Genomic DNA, 16,128 nt, shown 5'->3' with positions numbered 1-16,128 from the left:
AGAACATTTATCAATGGATTTTTGAGGTACATCGGTAGTTCTACATTTTAATATTGCAACCTTATATGAACTTTTCCCTTCTTGAACACCACGATCTTGCAATTTAGAAATTGAACGGAAATTGATCAAATATATTTCTTTCTAGGACACATAAAGGATCAGATTTCTTATTTTTTATTTTAATTTTTTTTTTTGTGGAGCTTGACTATTAGATGGCATGCGTTAGTTACTTCGGCAAAATTTATTTTCCAAAATTCTCTAGAGTTTTACCCGAAGGAGCAAAATAGCAGTAGACTCCGGCAGGACCAGAAAATGTTTTAGGTCCCAGATAGTTTTATAGCCTCCCGTTGCCCATTATCCGCTTTCATTTCCTTTTAGTCAAAGGTGGCTTGACAGAAGCCAAAAGCGCGAGGAGTTTGCAGGGAGGGACTCTGGTTCTGTTTGCACTTTGCAAGGAACACAGCAATGGCTGAATCAGCTGTGACGTTTTTGTTACTGAGCGATTTCATCAGTGCAGCTCCTCTCTGCAGTTCGTGAAGAGGCCATTTGGATCAGAGACGAGCTTCAGAGAATGAGAGTAAGTGCTAATGAAAAAAAAGAAAAAAAAAAGAGAGAGACGAGACACTCAAAGATTGGGTGGGACGAGTATGAGAGGTGGCCTATTATGCAGATGACATCCTCGACGAGTTTGTCACTCGGATGAAGATTTTACGGCGCTGTAAAGGACTGAAGCGCGGCTCAAATTTTGTCAAGAAGCTGATAATTCATCATAAGTTTGCGACTGAGATCCAAAGCATTAGGATGAGAGTTCGAGAAGTTTCCGAGGGGAGGTCGAGGTACCAATTGGAACGAGATGAAGGAAATCCGTCGAGCGTTGGCAAGATCCACACCTCATTTTTTCTTGTATGGAGGAACCTGACATCGGGGGGATCGACAAGCCTGTAAGTGAATTAAGTTCTTGGTTATTAAGTAGAGTGTCAAAACGCAGAGTCTTTCATTGGTGGGGAAGGGTGGAGTGGGGAAAACCACTCTTGCAAAAAGAGTTTACAATTAGAGTTTACAATTCCATAAAGGGCAATTTTGCCTGTATTGCATGGATCACTGTGTCACAATCCTTTAGGATTATAGACATACTCGAGTCTATCATCGATGAATTTGGCGCCGGCAAGATGTCAGGAGAGGGGCTCAAATGAAATCGAGAGGAACCTCCTGTCCCGACTTTTGTACATTCTTAATAATCATGTACTAGACAAAAGGTTTTTGGTGGTTTTTGATGATGTATGGCAGGGCAGGGTGTGGAATCTCGTCAATTCTGCAATGCCAGAGAATGAAAACCAAAGTAGAATAATCATCACAACTCGGGACAGCCGCGTTGCCACCATGGTGGACATAGATAAACACAGTTACTTTCTTGGGCCATTAAAGGAAACTGAATCGTTTGATCTCTTTTGTAAGAAGGTATTTAGCAATAGGGATGGAAGAAGGTGTCCTGATCAGCTGAAAGATTTGGCAAAAGGCATTGTGGCAAAATGTGATGGCTTACCCTAGCGATTGTTGCTATGGGAGGCATCATGTCAAGGAAGCCATTAACACCTATGGAATGGAGGAGGGTTCTCGAAGATCCAGATTGGGAAGTCAATGACAGTGGCCATAATGTCTCCCGTGTTCTCTCATTTAGCTATAATGATCTCCCTCTGCATCTGAAGTCATGTTTCTTATATTGTAGCCTATTTCCAGAGGATTATTTGATTCAGAGGAAGAGATTGATAAACCTATGGATTGCTGAAGGGTTTGTTGAAAGCAGGCCCGGGAAAGTCATTGAGGACGTAGCAGATAAGTATTTAGAAGAGCTCCTTGACAGGAGCATGTTGCTCGTTGGTGAGGTAGGGAATGATGGGGATGTCTATTCTTGCCAAGTCCATGACCTTCTACGAGAGTTCTCAATCCCCATGGCTAAGGAAGAGATATCAGGTGAATTCTATGGTGGAAAGCGTAACTTTGAACCCTCAGAAACAACCCGTCGACTCTTTACTGTTGCTGGCAATGTTACCCAAATTCTTAAAAACAGACACATGTCACGAGTTTGTTCTCTCTTAGTGTTTCCTGATAACAATTGGAATTTATCTTTCCGAGAACCACTAATTCACAACTTCAAGAGATTGAGAGTATTGTATGCAGATGGTATATATAAGCAGGATGTTCCTATTACATTAAGAGATGCTGTGCATTTGAGGTATGCAGGAATACATAAAGGATATATTTTTCAACAATTTCCGAACACCATTCAAAACCTTGTGAATCTACAAACCCTGGATATGTGGAGACGGGAACCAATGCAACTAATGCTTCCTGAAACAATATCAAATTTGCAAGACCTGAGGCATATAAATACCCGCTTTTCTAGAGAAATGATCTTGGTGAAACCCAAATCAATCAGAAGCTTGGAAAATCTGCAGACCCTTGGTTAAGTAGATGTATGTGATATGCATTTGATTAATGAACTGGGTTACTTGATGAGACTCCATGTGTTGGAAGTGAAGTGGGGGATGAGGGAGTTCTGCTCTGAATTTTCAGCCTCAATTCACAAGATGCACCAACTCATATCTTTGGCTATTTGGGCTGCACATGAGCAAATGGACAGAACACCTGCCCTTCTTGACCCAGAAGTCTTGCACCTTCCTCCATCTCTAATGTTACTGCGGTTAAAAATGCAGCTGCAAAGGATTCCAAGTTCTCTTTCTTCCCACAGTCGCCTTGCCAAGTTAACCTTGATGTCTACTTCTTTAATTGAAGACCCAATTGTTTCCCTCCGATCCTTTCCAAATCTATCCTACCTCTATCTAGAGAAAGCATACACAGGTAAACATATAGGAGGTTGTAGTAGGGGATCATTTCCCTCACTCAGAAACCTTGTTATCTTAGATTTGAATCAATGGGAGGAGTGGGGAGATATAGAGGTGGGATCCTTCCCCTGCCTTTCTTACCTACGCATTTATGGTTGCCTAAAACTAAAGATGCTTCCTCAAGGATTTCAACGCCTCGTTACCCTTCGTCACTTGAAATTTTCTTATATGCCAGAGGTTTTCATGAATAGGCTCAAGCCTCATGAAGGAGCAGACCCTTTCAAAATACAACACATCCCTCTTATCAATATAACGTAAGAATCTGAATAGTGGTTTACAACTTGTAAAGGTTGCAGGATGAAAGGAATGATCACTTCAAAAGCTTACACATTCTTGATGTCCAATACGAGATGAGAAAAGTAAAACATAATGAATTTTGTAGTTATTTCATATCATTAAGGAAATTATGCAATGCAGATAGCTTGTATGGTGTGTTATAACTAGCACAGCTGGCCAGCCATGTCCATCCTCCACCATAGATGGTGCAGATGAACCACAGTTTTGAAGGACATCAGCGATCACCTGTTGGGGCTTATAGTTCGTCTCTACCATCAGGCGTTTACGTTTTCGACAGACTGTTGGGTGGCTCATCTTTTTTAATGTATGTACTCTATATATTCTTTCTTTTTTTTTGTTTGTGAATAGCCATTTCTGTGTCAAAGTATGCGAAGACAATTAGGAGCCCCAGTTCGAGCTGGTTCTGTTATGGTTTTGATGAGACAATGGATTTCCCAAACTGGTCCACTCAGATTTTTTACTTAACATGGATATCTTCATATTAGCTCTTGCCTATGAATTTTGCTCTCTAGCAGTTGTTTAGGTTCTTATTTTAGCTTTGTGAATTTGATGATGCCAATGCAGTTATACTTAATGTTTTACTTGTAGTGAATAGACTGATGATGCCATTGCAATAAGGGAAAATTACTATGCATATTAATTAAAAAAAAAAAAAATCAAATTACCACATATGTTAGACTTATTATTTCATTAATTTTTGCAGATCAGACAAATTCCTAGGCATAATTTATTTCAAAATTATTAATTTCTCTTTTAGCACAACTATTATAAATAAATCTAGCCAATTGCCTCGCAGCCAAAAGAAAAAACAGAGAGAAATAAAGTATGTATTTTGTCATTTTGCCACATACAACGTGGTGTCATAAAATGAGGCGCACACAGCAAAGCAGGCATGGGAAGGAAAGCACAATAACAATTAATCAGAAGAACTTTTGTTCTTGCAATTTATGATATTTGTGCAGCCTAAACCCCAATAATTAAGCTAAACAAATTTTTCCTTCTTTGGCGGATTCCTACATCACTCCATGGAGTTTGCTATTTCTTTATGTTTTTTTAAGTGAATGGGATGGAATAAGTTTTTTTTTTTTTTTCATAAATTATGGATGCTCTTGTCTAGCTTTTAGGAGCATTAAAGCTTTTCTTTATGGCAATGTCAAAACTATGATTTTGCACAGAATCAATTGATTTTCCGACTTCCAATATAATTTTGAGATAACAGTCATAATGATCTTTTCCTTGCTTGACCAGAAAACAGAGGGTTAGCCTAACTTCCGTAGACCAATGGCATTTACCTGGGTGCCAATCTGCTCTTCTACCCTTTGCAATTAGTAATCCACAGAATGCCTTGCGTAGATTTCATGCACTAATCTTATTGAAGTTAACACTAATCCAACCTCTCAATTTAGATAGATAATTACCTAGTAGCCCTGTCACACTCTTTTGTGACATCATCTCGAGCTTTGAAATAGCTAATCTGCTTCAGTTTGGTTCTTTATTGATGTGGCACCCTCTGGGTTCTCTCTTTGGATGGAGCTTGAAAGGAAATCTTGTCTTCCAAATCCAGAAGCCCATCTGTCTCATTGTACTGTTTATGTAATTCTGGTTGAAATCCATTAGAGAGATTAACCACCGTAGAAGAACTCCAGCAAATTCACCTTGACATGATGAATTTATCATAAGAGAGCTGCCTTCCCCTCATTTTTTTTATGGTACTCGATGCTCAAGCTGTCACAGCCTTCTTGACTGATCCTTCAGGCCTTGATGAAGGAGAGCACGAGCCATGAGTGATGCCGCTTAAGGCTAGGGACCCAATTGTGTATTCTACTCTATCTCTCTAGATGCACCTCTGTACTTGGTCATAGATGCAATGCCGCTTCGAATTTCAAAATATTCTCATGTTGATCATTTTCCTTGTATGGATTGAGCATGTACTTTTTTTTGCAGTCATTTTTCTTTATGCGATGCATGCTTATCTACCCAGAAAAACATAAACAAAGGGATTTTCGTAACGAGTATTGGAAGTGGATCAACTTTACAGAGAAAACACATCTCCTGGAATTCAAAGTGCAATGCTATGTATGTTGAATTTATTTTCTATGCTCAAGTAAGAATTTAGAAGGACTGATTTTACCTTCATTTGTTATTTTTCCTTTGTTATTGTACTGTCTCTATGATGAGCTTCACATGAAATAATCAAATAAACTAACAGATGAAATGCCTATGGAAACAGTGCAGCCATGTGAGCTTCCAAAACTAAAACTTTGTGAATCTTTCTAAAAATTAAAATGAAACAATGGCTGAGTGGTATTGATGCCCAAGGCAGGAGATTTACTAGTGGCAACGAAAGGCGAAAATGGTACGATAGAGAGGATTCACGAAGAAGATGGAAAGTTGCTTCTTGAATTTGGCATGTAGAGGGCAACATTCAATGAATTTGTTGCTGTGAATGTTGTGGATTTCTGAAACATGTCACAGTGAGCACATCAGACTGGAAGATGAAGGGTAGTATTTAGGGAAATTGATTTGCCAATTGTCTATGTAAGATTGATAACTGATAGATGGCAATGGAAAGATAGGAGTCGTAATAAGATTTATCCTTTCTCAAAATGTGAGAAATCATTGGATCCATATGGGTACAGTGAGACTTATTCAGGTTCAAGATGGTGCAAAAGAAATGCCACCTGAAAATTTATCATTTTTCTGAGGTTTTCACCATTGTGATGAAAAGTGGAAAAGGTGGATGCTTAGGTGCCAACCCAAGGTGAGAGCATGCCGTGTGCTCACTTCAAGCGACAATGTCCAGGTGCCTAGAGCTTCGGATTTACAGGATGCCAAACCCCCTGTGCATCCACCATACATGGGTTATGGATAAAATGGTGGCTCAAAACCTTGTGTGTGCTTATGATTCTCGAGTTTAGACTCTGGTGTATATATGGTTCTATTTAAATAGATCAAGTGATCAACCTTCAATAATATGTATAGAGCCAGAAACGAGATTCTTGGAGAAAGTCCCAATGATATCATAAACTAGACAACCATCCTCATTGCTGGTTAAAGAAAAACAGTTTAATCCAAACTTCAAAAACATCATTTGTGACTGTAAGAAATATTTATCAACACTACCACCTACTGCCCTCTTATGGTCCACTGGGATGAGCATCAATGGCAAAATCTTTGAAATTTGGTTCCTGGAAATAGTTTGTGGACCTTTTTAGAATCCTTCCTACTAATAAGAGAATGAGCTCTTGTCTCTTCAAGCTCTAACAGTTAAACATAACATCACATTCTTTTGGAATAAGTTTTGGATTTGTTGGACATGTTCTGCATCACATGCTATATTACTCACTTGCTGGACTCGGATATTCAGACCTCTTTGATCCTTTTCTAATCTTTGAGTGGTTCATTCAATTTTATAATATCATAATACCCAGATATGTGTGTGTGCGTGTGTGGGGAGATTTTCAATTTATCAGAATCAATTTTTCTATGAGCTGCAGAAAGGCTTACGCTTTTAATTGGACCCTTGGATTCAGCACCTCCTTTCATGAGATCAATATTCTTTTTACATGACAACCCATAACTAATATCATTAAAAGAAAGTATAAGATGAGACCGTTTACTTTTGATACAAGGAGATCACACTTATTCCTAACCATCAAACATGATATCAAAATGGATGAGGGTGTGCTATTGATTATGCACGATGTAGGCTTTTTTTCATACTTTGTGCACTTCTTTCAAACCTAACGGTTAGAGACGATTATGGCTTTTTTATACCAAAAGTAGATGGTCTCATACTATACATTACCTATTTTTAATCATCCCATAGGCATTTGAAAACTTTGCTGAGTCCACGACTTGGCGGAGTTGCACACATTCGGCACTTCCAAGCTGAGTTCTCAAGTAAAACAAAACGGGAAAATTGTTCTTGCAGGCTGGACTGCATTTTTCAATATGCGATCCCAAAAGTGTAAAACATGCATCTTAAAGATGGATGCAACTAGGTGTTAAATCTAAAAACAATGGAAACTAGAATTATTATTTTTACTTTTTAAAATTTATTTATTTGTCATATTCATGATCTCCATTTTAGAGATTACATGTCTTTAAAAATTAAGTCTTAAAATCCATCTCAAAAATAGATTTATTAAGAAGCCCGCATTTCTACATATGTGAGCTTTGGCTGCATAGAAATTGGGTCCAATAAAAAATTATAAATATTATGTTTTTGGAGAATTATCATATTTTATATTTATTACATATTTTTGATGATGATATTTGAGTTTTTCTTTTCAAATGTCATAAGTTTATGTTTTCCCTTTTTTGTGGATTTTTTTTAAATGTTTTTAGCTATAAGTTAGATAATTTGGTTTTTGATTTTTTAACCAGCTTTTGGGCCCCTACACTACTCCGAGAGTCCACTTGGACATACCAAAGTAAATCAGTTCGGGCTCGAGACTCCTGCTTACCTGAGCCGAGTTTTCGAACCAGTATTTCCAAACTCTGCTGTAGCCTGAGCCACGTAACTTGGGTCAGTCCATGTGGACTCGACTGAGTCGGGTACAAGTAAAAAAAAAAACCCTAAAACTCCAAAAAAAAAAAAGTCAATAATTTGTTAAAAATAAATAAGAATTATATAAAAAGTAAAATAAGTAATAGAAGCAAAAATCTAAAAAAGTATATAAAAGTTGGATTATTGAAAAAAATTGATTCATACTATGCAATATTCAAAAAAATAAAAATGAAAAAAATAAAAAACTGGATTATGTAATAAAAGAATTTCTCAAATCATCATAAAAAATATGTAAATTGTATACCAATATATTTATTAATTGCACATTTAAGATTATTTTAACAAAAACTTGGACTTGATAACAATTTTAAACAGGGGCAAGCTGGCCCCTGGAATTCGCCTCCGCCATATGCCGAGAGTGAGTCAAGTTCCCGTGAACTCGGCCAAGAAAACTCTGTTTCGAACGTCTATTCTTTCGGTTGGTGGCTGTATTGAATGCTCCTCGTTTATCTTCATAGCATAAACTGCGGTATTTTTAGTATTTTCTATTATTTTAAGTCAATGAAATTCAATGAAAAATGAAAAAATAAAATATCTTATTATTGGATCTTACACATGATAGTAATACTTCAATTCAAGGTGGGAATTCACATTCATTTTGTCATTCTATTGCTTTGAAATTGATCACAATTTTCGATAGTTTTATATGGGTAACGGCTTTGCATATTCATAATCAGAGGTTCGACTCGGGCGACTCAGAACGGCCCAATTCAATTTACCTTCGTTATTATAAAAATTGCATTAAATTTAGCTTTGTTATTTATAAAATTTTGGTATAATTTAAGGTTCCTAAACTTTATTTAATCATTTTTAACTTTGTATATTTGGTTTACAAACTTTTCTATTATTAAAAACAGTTTGCATGTTGGCCGAGATGTGTCATTGACTCGGCCAGTTCTATTTGGAACCGGTGGGTCACTGGATCCACACACCAGTCAGTTTTTTGAAATATTGGTTCGATCCACATTGCAGATATTGACCACTACTTTATGTTTCACTAGTTGTAGGGCAAGGATCACATGACAGTCACTTCAAGGCTCTTCTTTTAGTGCATATTCATGGATTTGGGCATGGGACACTCCATTCTCATCCCTTTTGGATTGTTATGTTACATTATGTTTTTAATGGGCCATATGTGTGGCCTATCCTAAACCATCTTGCCTTCCACCATGATTTTTTATTCCATTATTTGGGTTCTCGATCACAAATAATGCAAAAGTTGAGCGAATTTCAAATTATACATATCCACATCTTGTGGATACGAATAATACTGTATATTCATTTGCATACATGCATAATTATAAGTATGAACACACCACCAAGCTATTTTTATATTAATATTTAAAGGCATGTGCACTGCTGTATGATGTTTTAAATCATTCGATATAACTTTTCTATCCGTTTGATCTTATGCAAACCTTCTATAAATTTTCTAATTTTTTTGGAATAAGCTAAATATTACCATGAGTTTTTATTTTAGTAGGAATGATTGACAAACGTTTATCTTTGAATTTTTTCTTAAATTTTCTTATTTCGGTCTTATTTCTTCTCATAATATTGTTTAAAAAAAAAAAAAAATCAATAAGATACGAAAAGGAGTTTCAAGGGGGGATGGATACAACTTTTTTGTTAACTTTGATATTGTATCTGAATAACAAATTAGATTGATCTTTTAGGAGAGGTTGTATGGAATTAGGGATGATTGATCATGTCAACCTTCTGTAGTCTCCCTTACCTAAAAGTGTCAGGAGAGAAAATAATCTTTTAGGAAATTAAGATCATAGGAGAGTGGATTTTTTCTTTTATTTTCTTTTTGCCTTTTTAGATTTGGTGGGACTCAAACCCACAAGGAGGTGGTTTGACAATAATATTATACTATAGGAGTTGGGTCAAGGCTTCGTGGTTAGGGTGGCGGGACACTATAACTTGACATCTTGAGTTTTATTCATACCATGAGTAAGAAACTTGTTCCCGATTGAGCTTACCTCCCAAAAAAAAAAAATTTATATTTACCTATCAAATTAAAGTTTCAGTAATCTACACTATCCATTTTATATGATTTGTTGTTATTCTAAAAAACTTGCTGCTTTTGACACTGTCGTGATAGGCATGTCAGATCTACATCGTCCTACAACAAAAAGTTAAAACCTTAATAGACATGTCATATCTATACCGTCCTACTACAAAAGGTTGGAACCTTATATAACCAGAGCTTACTGCACCATTTTTATAGTTTTCCAGTTTGTTGGAAAAACTAACTAGCATATTGACACACATACAAAAGACATAGTGCCTGTGGACACATGCAAAGGCTTCCCACGCAAAAAAAGTACGCAAATAGTTATCGCATGATTGCCACAAGTCGGACCATGATAAAGTATACCAGCAGGGAGTGAACACAAACGGGTAATACACTGATCTATTTGATTCATAATAGATTTTTCATAAAATTGTGTAGTAACTTTTCAATGTTAAAATATCACCAGGTTTATCCAGTGATCAACATAGATGGATGTTTGGATCAATTTATCTAATCTTCTTGAGTTTGGGAAAATTTAAAATTTTCAAATTCAAATTTAGCGATTGGACAATGCACACGACCCGTGGTGATTGGGATTAATCCCAACCATAATGTGCTTTGGGCTTTTCTTTGACGCATTTCGTCCTTTTCAACCGCTCCAAACTGCTCCACTATTAGCGAGAGTGAATTTGATCAACATAGGCCTCATTTTTTATTGGAAGTCGTTAGAGAATTCTAAACCAATTCGAAAAAGATTTACTTATAGGTGATGGCCATTAAACAACCTATATGTTTGGGTCAAAGGCAAATTGGTTTGGGCCTCTGGTGCTTTCTAGTCTCTAGAAAGTGCAACTCTAAGATTACTATAACATGTGATTCATTCGGCCTAGTTCAATCCGTGGAAACGAAAAACAATCAACGAAAAAAAAAAAACACAAAAAGAAAGAAACAACCAACCACAACGCAAAGATATACGTTGTTCGGCAATGTGCCTATGTCTACAGGAGATGAGAGCTTCTTTACTGACAATGGATAATATGATTACAATAGCTCTCTTTCTCACGTCTCTCTTTTACTCTCTGATTACAAAGATATCTGTGTTTTTTCTCCATTGCAACAATATATATCGAGTCCCAGATAGATGATACAAATTACCAAAATACCCCAAATACAGATATACCATGCCCTTTGGGCTTTTAACGGTCCTTCGGAGTCGTCCTTTTGACTCTACCTTAACAGATCTATTTCTTCTTAATACAAAACATAAATCCTCAACACTATCCTAGTACTTTATTTGCCTATCATATAAAGATTTTGTGTAGAGGGCGTCTGGTACTTCGAGGACTGTGGGTGCATCCCATGACTCTGATCCTAGTGTTGGCTAGTAAATAACTTTCGGGGTCGGGTTATTCCTCAAAATGGGCAGCTGTTCTGCAAAGCAGATCTAGGTACAACTCCAATGTCACTATTTCAGTGATTAAGGCGCGGGAAATGACCACGTCAGAGTGATTTTCTGCTGGCCGAGACACCATATTAGAGCCTTTCTATGTGGAACGCTTAACAAGGCTCAGAAATTTTGTTTTCGCTTTTGTTAAAACTCTGAGTTATAGGCATCAGAGTGTGAACAGTGTTTACTACTCTACCGAAAGCTCTCTAAGCAGCATTCATGAAGTTTTAGAGCAGTTTTTAGGAGTTCGTGGTTCGCTGTGGTTAGGGGCGATCTTTTGCCACAGTTGAACTCAATTCACTCAGTTTGAGTCTCAACTCTCATGGAGTTTGCGGTTGCTTGGCCTAATACCTGGTTGCTTCTTAGCCCTAGAAAATCGGAGGTGAGTTGTTTGCAATTGACCACGAATTTGCACAAGACATAAATGCGATGTCGATAAATCAGAGTACACGAATGTTCGTTGCAGTTGAGAAGGTGAAGGCAAATGTTCTACTGTGCTTCTGGATTTTATGAAGGTTCCACCTTGGACAAGTCTATAAGTCGACGATTATCCTAATAATTTTAAGTTTCAAAGCCAATAAAGGAACTTAAAGCCAACACAAAATTTGTCGAAATATATGGACTTTTGAGCAGACGAACAAACAGAACTGATCCGTCCCTTATTTACACAGGCCGAGTGGGTGATGTGAAGGTGCTATGGTTAAAAACACTGCACACATACATTTTATACAAAATCTTAATAATTTCATTGATTCCATTCAAAGGCCACACCACAAAAACCACCTAGATCCAATTCTTCTTTTCCTATATAAGGAAAAAAAAAGCAAAGATTATGAATTTCTAGCTTATGTTGGTTCTTTCTTCGTCGTTTAAAAAAGCAAAAGTACTTGTCTGCTAAAATTTAATTAAACTTTTAATTTGATGGCATTATAGAATATTGTTCTTTAATAGATAGAACTTACATTGAGAAGAATTATGGCCCACAGCTCGAAAGTTACCTTTTGATACAATGATGCCATTTGAGGGAAGAAGCAACATGCTCCAACCATCTATTGTTGACATCAAACAATTATGGACATGTAAAGAAACTATTTGAACCTAAACAGTTACATAGTTTCCATCTCTTGTTGACTCCAGATATTCAGGGAGATGCCTACCAATTGTTTGAACTTTGAACCTACACAGCTAACATAGGATACTTAACCAAATAAAATAAGGGTGTGGTTTGTATAGAGCCGAGGCTCTAAGCAATCAAATTAGAGCCCACCTTCAAATAGTATCAAGAAATATGGTTTTAATACTAGAATGTTTTGTGATAGCCTTAAATTATATTTTCATCTTTGGTTATAAAATTTAAAGCTCAAAATATAGTATAAATCGATTAGATCTATGAAAACTTGAAAATCTTGAAAATTGACGGTCCAAAAATGCGTTACAAGATGCACTATTTCTAAAACTTGAAATCCATTTTTTTCTCATGTCTCTTTCCATCTTGATGTCGAGATGATCAATTTGATGATATTTGGGCATCAAAACAACCTCTTTTAGTGAAAGTTTTGAGGTAGGCTCTAATTTGATTGTTTAGAGCCTAGGCTCTATATAAACTTTTCCCATAAAAATAAACTATACAAACCCTTAATTAAATCATAAGAGCTCTACATTGAATTATTAGGATAGGAGTACCCAGTGAAGGGGTTCACTCAGAATCGATCCAACCAATAGTCCATTCATTGATTAGACCGAACTTTAGAAAAAAAAAAGATAGATATATTAAAACAATAAATGTCTTAAAAATGAACCTAACATTATTTAGTTGGTCGAACTAGTTAAAAATAGCCTAGTGTTAATAGCCAAAATGAGTGAAACATTTTTTCTAATAGGTTTTCGATCTAACATGGGATCCGACGATGGGATCCCTAATTTGATTCGATCTTGATAACTATATAAGAACTTTTTATTATAGGGACCAACACTAAAATATTTTTTTTTTTTTGTACATATTAACTAGGTGGGAATGAAACCTTGACGTCACATTGTGGTGCCGGTACCATGACCACAGAGGCCAAGGTCTCATTCCTATCCACACCAAATTATCTTGAAAAACTTTGTCAATGAGTTAATTTTGGAAAGGTACAAATGTAACCCAATGGATTCCCTCAAAGCGCATCTCCCGATTTTAGCCGTGAAATCTGGTAGTTTGGTATGTGTTACAATGGTTAAAAACATTCTTTTTTAACCTTAAGTATCGGGCTTAGATTTGGGCATGGGTACTCATTACAACATTTTATTTCATTTCAACTAAGCGTGATTGTGGCTTCCCAATGTTTCAAAAACTTAACAAAGTAACTTAGAATTTTCGAGCCAAGTCTAATAACCTCCGCATCCCCACCTATTATTAGTTTTTTTTTTTTTCATTTCTTTTTTTGGTTTCTATATAAATTTCCCAAAGAATTGTAAGAGCTAGCTTGATTTTGTAGGTATAGGGTGGTCCGAATCTACCTTGAAGACACCGCTTTTTTCAGAACCCGGATTGGTTGGGTGAATTGTTTGACCTACATATACGTATTGGAATGCCCAATTGTTGATTTGGATCGGTCCGAATCAGTGATCTGAAAAATATTTTAAAATAATAATAAAATATTAAAATAGTGTTTTATTGTAGGGTATTTAAGAAGTGACCTAAAAATATTAGATAAACATAAAAAAAATAAAATTATAAAAGAAAATGTTTTAGGGGGATTAGCTGGCAAGGAAACTTGCTACTTTCAGCAACGAAAATCTCAATGATGGCTCTAAAATTAACTTCCAAAACCGACAATGAAATTCGAAACTCAAAAAATGGTACAGATGTTGCGGATCTATGAATACTTGCTTTTAGGGCGAAATGAATGGTTTAGATAATTTTTTACAATATACAATATTTTTAAAGCTTGAAATCTTTTTTTTTTTCAACAATAATATTCAAGCCAAGATAATCGATGTAAAGGTTTTCTAATACATAAATGGAAAAGTTTATATAGAGCCGAGGCTCTAAAGAATCAAATTTGAGCCTACCTAAAAAATTATACTAGAAGAGGTTGTTTTGATGCCTAAATATCCTCAAATTGATCATCTTGACATCAAGATGCATGGACATGAGAAAAAAATGGATTTCAAGTTTTGGTAATAGTGTATTTTGTAACTCATTTTTTGACCGTCAATTTTAAATTTTTTCAAGTTTTCATAGATCTATCAATCTAAATTATTTTTGAAGCTTTAAACTTTATAAATAAAGATGAACATATATTTTAAGGCTATCACAAATATTTTCAAAATTGAAACTGCATTTCTTGACACCATTTGAAGGCAGGCTCTGATTTGATTGTTTAGAGCCCAGGCTCTATACAAACCACACCCATATATAAATTGCAATTTTCGAAGAGTCAAGAGATAAAGCTTTACTTATTGCACGCAGGTAGCAAGCGAGCAACCCGTATATGATAGAAATGCGGGCTTGGCAATAAATATATTTTTTAAATATAATTTCATCCATATTTTTAGAGAATATATAATCGTTAACATGGAGATCATGAATATGAAATTATTTTTTTGAAAACTAAAAATAATAATTATATTAAGAAAACATTTGGACCGTTAGTTAAAATTGTTTGTTAGATGGATCACCTATTTGCATCCATCTTTAAGATGGATGCTTTATACCTCTGGATCATCTATTGTAGAAATACGGTCCAGCCGGCATGAAACAATTGTTTTTACTTATTTAGATAGATCTGCAGCCCTATCCAACCATTTTTTTTAAGGAAATTTTTTTCATGCGGGTTGGACTGCATTGCCACAATATGCGTTACAATGTTACAAAGCATCCATCTTAAAGATAGATGCAAATAGGTGGTCCATCTAAAAACAAGTGTAACTAACAATCTAAATGTTTTTTTAATATAATTATTATTCCTAATTATCAAATTTTATCTTTTTTTAATATTCATGATCTCCATGTTAAGGATAATATAAATTGGGTGCGGCTTCTATAAGGTTTCAACCTTAAACAATCCAATTAAGGCGCACCTTAAAATTTTATCATAACATGTAATTTTGTTGTAAAAAATTCTTAGTATTATCTTAAAATCTTTTTTCATACCTAATTAGAAAATTTTAAATTCTAAAAATGGTTAAAATCAAGTAGATCTATTAATATATGAAAATCTTGAAAATGGATGGTTTAGATAATGTGCTGTAAGATGCATTATTTTCGATATTCAAAAACTTTTTTTTTCATATTCATAGATCTTGATGTCCAGATGATTGATTAGAGGGTTTTTTCAACATTAAAACAATATTTTTGATAGATTTTTAAGGTGCATATGTGATTCTACATTTTAAAGTTGCAACCTTATATAAACTTTTCCCATATAAATTCGGATCAAATTATATTGCCAAGGCCGCAGTTCTACAATATGCTGGCTGGCCGCATTGAAACGGTGTCTTTTTCTTACATTTATGCCATGGTCATTGGTTCCTCATGTTGGTTACATTCCCTAGTCCCTTCAGATTCCAATGGGCCAATGGTTGTTGACACGTGTTAACCGATTATGTTTGCATTCAGAAAAGAACGGCTGTGCATGTTTTAATGTCTTTTCAAATTTCCTACTCCTTGTCCCCTAAACGACATACGTACCTCACGTCATACAACAAGTCCGCCCTACTCTTTTCTTTTAAATTTTTTGTCTTTTTTAGTGCGTTTTGTATGGAGCCCGAGCTCTAAACAATCAAAGTGTAGTGCACCTTTAAATAGTACCAAGAAATGTGGTTTTAATATTATAAATCCTTGCGATAGTTTTAAAATATATTTTCATCTTTAATTATAAAATTTAAAGCTTAAAAAATTATG

At 35.5% G+C, this 16,128-nt stretch overlaps 1 pseudogene; it reads left to right on the top strand.

The window, feature by feature from the left end:
* Window positions 1–374: 374 nt before the first annotated feature.
* On the top strand, window positions 375–3,293 carry LOC105421694 (disease resistance protein RPP8-like; annotated as a pseudogene).
* The last annotated feature ends 12,835 nt before the right edge of the window (window positions 3,294–16,128 follow it).

Source organism: Amborella trichopoda, chromosome 10 (assembly GCF_054954075.1).
Source record: "Amborella trichopoda isolate Santa Cruz 75 chromosome 10, AtrichopodaSantaCruz75HAP2 v2.0, whole genome shotgun sequence".
In the NCBI taxonomy this organism is placed as follows: domain Eukaryota; kingdom Viridiplantae; phylum Streptophyta; class Magnoliopsida; order Amborellales; family Amborellaceae; genus Amborella; species Amborella trichopoda.
The sequence above is the reverse complement of the archived record's forward strand: the minus strand, read 5'-3'. Positions and strand labels throughout refer to the sequence as shown.